Source organism: Dasypus novemcinctus, chromosome 1, assembly GCF_030445035.2.
Source record: "Dasypus novemcinctus isolate mDasNov1 chromosome 1, mDasNov1.1.hap2, whole genome shotgun sequence".
NCBI classification, from domain to species: domain Eukaryota; kingdom Metazoa; phylum Chordata; class Mammalia; order Cingulata; family Dasypodidae; genus Dasypus; species Dasypus novemcinctus.
Window position 1 is genome coordinate 9,729,241 of NC_080673.1, and position 7,533 is coordinate 9,736,773.

The window sequence follows — 7,533 nt, forward strand, 5'->3', positions numbered from 1 at the left end:
CTTTACTCTGCTAATAGTGTTGTGGAATTTAAGAGAAGTTCAATTATTTGAGTATAGAGAGGCCAGGACTCAGGAATGATTTTGAGAAGGAAAAATGGTTTATTGACGGCTGGCCAGACTCGGGAGCTTTCAGTTTGAATCCCGAGCCCCGAACAAGATTTTCAAACGACTTTTATACAGAGAGGAAAGGCCAAATGGTCCCTTTGTTTCAGTTCTCAATAGGCTTCAATTAGCATATATCTCTTCCACATCTTAGGTAAGCTTTTAGCAAGGACTCCAGACATTCTAGATAAGCCTTGGTTTTTGCATTTCCCCTAAATACTTAAAGTTTATAGCCCTTGCATTGTTAAACATTTCCTGGGACTGGAGCCTGCTGTCACTGTCCCTAAGGGCAGGACTGCAGCCTCTTACCGTTCCACACCCACAAGTCAAACAACTTAGTTATCTCTGAAGAGACACAGAGCCTTCCACCCATAGCCCACATCAATAGAACCCTTCATTTATTTAGAGAATTACTCCTCCTTTACCTGATGGCCCAAGATTGTGGCCTCCCATAGCAGAAGAACTGTGTCGCAATCCTGAGCCAGGTCAGCCAGTGTTCTATCCTCTTGGAACTGAATTTTGATTCAGGAAAGGGCATAAAATGGTCAGATGTATTTTAATACACTGAGAAAAAAAGATGGAGTTTTCCTTTAGTGATTATCAATAATTAAATACATTTAGCCTAGATAATCTGATTTTTTTTTTTCTGCCATCCTGTAGACACATCCCACAAGAAATGGAGTCTACATACAGGAAATCCATGACAAACACACTCACTCATATTCCTAAATACATTTTCAAATGCCTCTATCAGGCTTTGCCTCATCCTATTCATAGCTTGACCTTCCCTGCTAGATTTTGACTATGCTTACTTTGGTCTCCTGTCCTGTCACTTTCATTGGAAAACAGCTGATCCTTACATAAAAGTACGCATGCAACTACTTTCTTGACCTGTGATCCTTTCGTTTTGTTTTGTTTTCTGACTAACATTGTATTTAAGAGTCTGTGTAAATCAGCTTACATACATTTGGACAAAGGAGAGTACAATGCTTTTGATTAAAATAGCAATATGAAGCATCTCCCTAAATACAAAACCACCTTAATGTTTTCAGGAATTCACAAGTACCAGAGAGGTTACTTTCAAGATATGTTTTAGTGCGGGTATGCTGTATTGTAGAAATGAAAACTTTGGAAAACCTCAAGTGTTGTAGAATTTGAGAGAAGTTCAATTATTTGAGTATAGAGAGGCCAGGACTCAGGAATGATTTTGAGAAGGAAAAATGGTTTATTGACGGCTGGCCGGACTCGGGAGCTTTCTGTTTGAATCCCGAGTCCCGAACAAGATTTTCAAACATCTTTTATACAGAGAGGAAAGGCCAAATGGTCCCTTTGTTTCAGTTCTCAATAGGCTTCAATTAGCATATATATCTTCCACATCTTAGGTAAGCTTTTAGCATGGATTCCAGATATTCTAGATAAGCTTTTAGCATATTTACTTTTTGCATTTCCCCTAAATACTTAAAAAGTTTATAGCCCTTGCATTGTTAAACTGTTTCCTGGGACTGGAGCCTGTTGCCATAGTCCCTAAGGGCAGGACTGCAGCCTCTTACCATTCCACACCGACAAGTCAAACAGCTTAAGTTATCTCTGAAGAGACAAAAAGCCTTCCACCCATAGCCCACATCACAAGTGTTAACAAAGCTCTCCTCCAAAATTGTATAGCACCCTTTGGGTGCTTTTGTATTGGAAAAACACTAATTGGTCTTTGTGGGAATACAATTAAGGAATTAAAATGTGTACTTGCCAAATCAGTAAAATCTAAATAGGCAGAGTTGAAGAATTTTGCCCTTAATCTGCATTTAACCCCATTTGTCATCCAATAGAGTTACGACCCCATTATTTTAATAATAATTTTTAATGTTTTACTTTTGTGGCAGGAATTTTTATTTTTTTTTCACCTGGAACACTTCTAAATTTCATAATTGGAAAACAGCATTTACTAAGCTATAAGTAAGTTTAATTAATATGCATGACTATTTTTCTTCCTATTAAAGGAAAAAAATCATTGGAATTAGCTTTAGTAGATGATGTGCCAAACTAATACAAAAAAATACGACTTTCAGTTTTGAAATTGTGGCACATTTTCCTTTGTGGAATATTTCAGTGAATCAATTAATTTGGTATATAAGTTTAATGGCGTTGGAAACCACAGTGACCTGGCTTGTTTCAAATCAGAATTAGAGATGTGCCAACCTGTCACAACTTCTCTGCACAAAGTACACTATGGTTCTTCACACCCCTTTGAGTTCATATCAATCATTTGAAAATAACATTTTTTCCTCAGAATGAACTGTCACTATCAATTTGAATAGTGGCGGTTAAACTGGAATTCTTCCAGATTTTCAGCAAGCCATTTGGTTCATTATATCATAAATCAATGACTTGCAAAACCGTATCTTTTCTAAAGAATTTTAAAGCAAGTACAATACCATCTTTTTAAAGACTACAGTAAATCATTTATTTTGTATTCAAAACTTTATTTAAATCTTTGTTGATGTTTTAGTCATTTTTTATTCGATTTCTAATAATCATCCATAAGCTTTTTCCCCTAGTAGCACCAGTATTTTGATTTAGATTTATTGTAGCTCTGATTTTCTGTGGTCACTAAACTGCAAAAGATCTTTTTGACACCTAGTTTCTGTTCATATTATTAACTGTAACGTATTAGATACTGGTTTTGTTTCCTTGGTTGCTCAAGCAAATGCCGTGCAATGGGTCAGCTTAAACGAAGGGAATTTTATCAGCTCACAGTTTCGAGGCTAGGAAGAGTCCAAATCAAGTCATCACCAATGCAATGCTTTCTCCTGGATGACTGGGCATTCTGAGCCTGACTGCTGGGGAAATGTGGTCCTCAGCTTTTCTGCACATAGCACTGCACGAAGCAGCCTCTCCTCATTTCTCCCTTGTCTTTCAGGTTCTGATGATTTCAGCTTCTTACTGCTCCCATTGTGACTTTCTATTTGTCTGAATTTCATTTTGTTTATAAAGGATTCCAGTAATAGAATTAAGGTCCATCTTAACTTGTGCCACACTTAACTGAAGTAACCTCATCAAAACATTCTGTATGTAATGGGTTCACACCCACAGGAATGGATTAAGCTTAAGAACATGTTTGTTTATTTGCTTGTTTGTTTTTCTTGGGTATCTAGCTCCAAACCACCATAATGCTCTTCAATGAAGATAATATTCAGTTAAATACTATTTTTTAAATGTGTTTTCCTTATTTAGCACATTTGCTATGCCTGGTATTTCACTAAAGCTCCATTATTTAGGATTGTTATTTGTATTTTCAGATTTTGTGACACAATCTGATGCATGAGATTGGAAATACAAAATCAGCTGCATTTTTTTACCCTGAAGGAAAACGTCTATTGTTCCCTTCTTCACGGTCTTTGATTCCATTTTATCCCAAATTTAATATAGTATTTGGAGAGAAAAATAAAGTCTATTAATTTTATTAATTACAGGCATTTCAATATGTATAATATAACCTATTAATTTCAATTAATATTCATAGTCAATTCAAATGTGCTCTATAAACTCCTATGTAAGACATGTTCATAGAAGATTATTACATTGCAACCAAAGAAAATGCACAGAAAGCATATTTCACAAGTTTTGGCAAAATTGATACCTAATACCAGGAATTCAGTATTGATGTAGTTACAGACTGGAGTGATCAATTTTGAGGCCTAGTTCTGCCTAACTTACTGTGAAAGCTTGGACTCACTGTTACTAGAATCTGTAGATATCAGCTATTTCACCCAGAAAATGGGGATAAAACACTTAACTGCCAACATCTCAGGAAAGTGGTAAAGGTAAAATAGCGTAGCAAACATAAAACACATCAACATGTTTTCCCACACAGCATTGCTTTTGAACAAGGGAACCACTTCATTGCAAATGAAGTATAGAAATGTGCACATGTTCAAAGAATTCACTGTTCTTACCATTTTCCCCATCATCCTGAAGCAGCTGGATTGATAAAAAGGTGGAATGGCTTTTTGGAGACTCAGTTAAGGTGCTGACTGGGTGGAGATATCTTGCAGGACTAGGGTAATGTTCTCCAGGAAGTTGTGTGTGCTCTAACTCAACATTCACTCTATGGAGCTGTTTCTCTCAAAGTCAGGATTCAAGGCTCCAGGAATAAAAGTGTGAAATGGGAGTGTCATCACTCAGTATTTTCCTAGTGATCCCCTAGACAAAATTTGCTACCTGTCCTTGCAACCATAAGCTCTTCTGATCTACAGGTTTAGTTTCAAAAGGTGGAGTTCTTCCATCAGAAAACACAACGGTTCCACTTAATTGGAAGTTACTGCCACACAACCACTTTGGGATCCTCATGCCTCGGAATCAACAAGTAAAGAAGGGAATTACTGTACTGCCTAGGTAATGGATCCTGCTTATCAAGGGGAAATAGGACTGCTACTACACAATAGAAGTGAAAAAATATGTTTGCCTGGAATATAGTAGATCTCTCAGGGCATCTCGCAGTATTACTATACTCTGTGATTAAAGACAGTTGCACAGCAGTGCAATCCATGCAGATATACTAACGGCCCAGACCTTCTGGAATGAAGGTTTGGGTAACCCCACTAGGCAAAGAACCACAGCTAGTTATGGTGCTTGCTGAGAATAAAGGGAACATATAATGGGTAGTAAAAGAAGGTAGTCACAAATATGAGTTACAACCAAGTGACTGGTTATAGAAATGTGGACTATAATAGTTGTGCACATTTCTTCCTTTTTCTGTTATGAATATATTTTCTTTATTGCCTACCTTATCCCTTATCATATAATACAAATTGTATTAATTTTATTTCATAGTATTTAAGTTATAGGATATCAAGTTTATGAGTGAATATTACCCAAGAACTTGCACCCTCCTCTAAAAGAATGTGTTTTCAGATGAACACAGGAGAGTCAAATTATGTTAGGCAAAAATATGATGTTTTGCTTGTTCAATTTTATTTAGATATTAAGTACAGTTTGTATGGTGATATGTATGGTATGAGATAAGTACGGTTTCCAGTTTGACAAAGGGTGGACTGTAATGGTTAAGTTCATGTGTCAACTTGGCTAAGTTATGGTGTCCAATTGTTTGGTCAAGCAAACAATGCCCTGATTGTTACAGTAAGGATATTTCATGGCTTTAAATTATTAGTAAGTTGATTGCATCAGCAAATTGAACACCTGAAGCCTGGGAAAATCCCCTGAGATCGGTGCTGCTTCTGTCTGTCCCTGCCTCCCCCTCCCAGACCAAGGCAAATCTCCCCACTAATAAAATGTCCAGTGTCAGCAAATACATATATATAGAATAAAATTTGTATTATCTTTATTTAATAGTATTTAAGTTATAGGATATCAAGTTTATGAGTGAATATTACCCAAGGACTTATACCCTCTTCTGAAAGAGCGTGTTTCCAAATGTTTGCAGGAAAGTTGAGTTAGGTTAGGCAAAAATATAATTTTTTATTTGTTTTTATTTAGAGATAAACAATGATGATTACAACTGCAATCAACGTAAGTGAAGTCTCATTCATTTAGCTGAAATTCTTAAAGGAGAAGGGATGATGTCAGCAGTCAGAAGGGAGATATTCAGTCTCTACTTCAGCCAGCCAACTTCTGGGGATTTCATCAAAAAGCTTTGAAAAACATCAGAGTTCCCAGCTTGCAGCTTGCCTTGTGGAATTTGGACTTGCCCATCTCCACAGTCACATAACCCAGTTGCTGTAATACATAGTAGCTCTCCTGTCAGTTCTGTTTCCCTGGAGAACCCTGATTAACTCTGTCCCAGCCAGCAAACTGAGCTTGATGCAGCTTCCAGAAGACAAGCCTTCACAATGTACCAGCGTTCACCTATCCAGCCACCCTCAGCATTCAAACTGTCCTTGTTGAAAGCATTCAAAAGTAAGCAAAAGCAAGGTTTCTCTGCCAAGTCCTACTCCAATTTAAACTTCTTTATCAATTTAATGACTTGAGGTCTTATATTACTCAGTACAGTTGGTTTTATGCTTCTAAAGATAGCAAGAACATAATGATACACGTGCAGGCAGCTAGAGATCTAGTTGGCCACATGCAACAGACACTTGAAGATATGGGGAACAGATTTCTACAAGAAAAATAATGAAACCAGTAGATTATTTGATTATTATTTGATGCATTGGGCTCTTTGGAAAAATATTTTGTTGAACATTTGACATCCATGCATAAAATATGGAGAATAAAAATTTACAGTATATTTATAGATGCATATGCAGATGTAAAACATGAATCAGCTATTAATCTCATATAATATAAAATTTTAAAAAGGAATGTCAAAATATACATTTTAGCATATCATTGATTATTGTAATAATGATAATAAACACAAACTATTGATGTAACAAAGGTCATATATTAACAAAAAGTTATAAAAAAGTTATATTTCACTTATTGTAAGAGTTATATAGTGGAGAAGAAGAACTGATGGAATTGGAAAAATCTTTTTGTACTCTAAAGGAATTACTAAGATGATGTCTATAATTGATCAAAAATAATATATACATTGCTATTTAAAATTATGAATGAAAACACCTAACTTGCCATTTTTTACATTCTTCAGCCTTGTTTTTAATGTATGCCTTCATTACTTAAATAAAAATTAAAATACTTGAAAAAGTATAAACCAAATTGTAATTCAAGAAGTATGCCATTTAATTCAGTTAAGAATTCTTTTCAGTATCCAAAGATGTTTCAAAACCCTCATTGTGTTATGCCTCTTTACTTAAATAATGTGATTTCTTCCAGGTATGAATTGGAATTTCTACTTCTAGTGACCAGAATAGGTCCAGAAATACCTATATCCTAAAACAAAACTTTTTCCTAGTTTTGATGAATAAAACACATCTTTCATTTAAAAAGCCATTGTACTTCAGTTTTCTTCTTCTTTTTTCTTTTCTTTTGTTTCTTTTCTTTTTTATTTAATGATCTCATAGTATAAGTTCATTAATGTACAAACCATTCTTTGTGGGTGGCCTTTTCTGAGTTCTTTCACATGTTATCTTGCTGGCCAAAATGTTTGGCTTTCTTAACATTATTTTCAAACAAAGAACAAAGAAATAATGAAACACTACTAACAAAGAATAGAGGCCATAGAACTCCACTGAAAAAGAATTAATGATGTAGAGGAAGGGAGGGTTTGATGGCATATCCATGGTACCTCAAGGCATGGGAAAACATCCAGATGATCTGCAGAGAGGGTGGAATGAGTTCTAAAGTCCCTGTGCACTTTTTGAGAGTGTGCTATCTTTTTTTTATACACCATTGAATTTCTATCCACTCAGTAATTCATTACAAAGATTTACAATTTGGGCCATTGAAGACAATCACAAAACATCGCAGGGTATTTTCATGTAAAGCTTTATTAAAGGCAAAGGATAGAGTGCTGAA

General features: G+C 35.5%; 1 long non-coding RNA gene across 1 annotated transcript in view; it reads left to right on the top strand.

Annotated features, from left to right (window-relative positions):
• Positions 1 to 6,986, top strand: part of LOC105744605 (uncharacterized) — a 46,467-nt gene extending 39,481 nt beyond the window's left edge. Inside the window, exon 3 of the long non-coding RNA XR_001117608.3 lies at positions 5,593 to 6,986. This is a non-coding gene — a long non-coding RNA (uncharacterized lncRNA). The remainder of the gene's footprint in view (positions 1 to 5,592) is intronic.
• Positions 6,987 to 7,533: the final 547 nt, after the last annotated feature.